Source organism: Penaeus vannamei, chromosome 41 (assembly GCF_042767895.1).
Source record: "Penaeus vannamei isolate JL-2024 chromosome 41, ASM4276789v1, whole genome shotgun sequence".
Taxonomy (NCBI): domain Eukaryota; kingdom Metazoa; phylum Arthropoda; class Malacostraca; order Decapoda; family Penaeidae; genus Penaeus; species Penaeus vannamei.
Genome location: NC_091589.1, coordinates 13,597,016 through 13,597,782, shown reverse-complemented (window position 1 = coordinate 13,597,782; position 767 = coordinate 13,597,016).

The window sequence follows — 767 nt, the reverse complement described above, 5'->3', positions numbered from 1 at the left end:
TATATATATATATATTTACGTGAGCGAATCCACGAGTATGCATATCAGTTCGCTCAGTTTGCATAAATTACTCAGTAACGTACGAAAGATTTTTAAAAGGCACAGAGGGGCTTTGATTGTTCAACGAATAAATTAAAGATGAAAAACGCCATTACAGCGTATGTGAACAGACGTCGAAAGATGCTTAGATTTTTAAGGTTCCTCTCAGCTTTCTGAAAAATGTCTTTTTTTCAGATCATTGTATTTTCTATTTTTCTTCTCTTCATTATCTCCTTTGTTTTATAATTCCTTTTTAATATATTTCATTCTTTGTCTTTATTATTGTCCCAGTCCGTTCGTCTGTCCTCTCTCTCTCTCTCTGTCTCTGTCTCTGTCTCTGTCTCTCTCTCTCTCTCTCTCCCCTTCTACATCCCTCTCCGTCTCCCTTGCTTCTCTCGGCATTTTTAAATTAACCTGATTTCAAGACATTTAACAATCTAACTTTTCGTCGAACCGTGTTGGTTAATGGGAGAAAATCAGACAAAGAAAAGAAAAACAAGGAAAGTGATATGAAGAAAACTAGTGAAGGGAAATAAAAAAAAAAAAAAAAACGTAAAAAAGTGAGAAATGTGGAAATATAATGTTCATGTGAAGGTATGACGTAAATGTGTAATGAAGTATGAAATTCATGTGGAAAAAAATCAAGGACATGTTGATATAAGGCGATAACATGGAATCAATAGGAAATGTAGAAGAAAGAAGTTCATGTGAAAGGAGGAAGTTGTGCT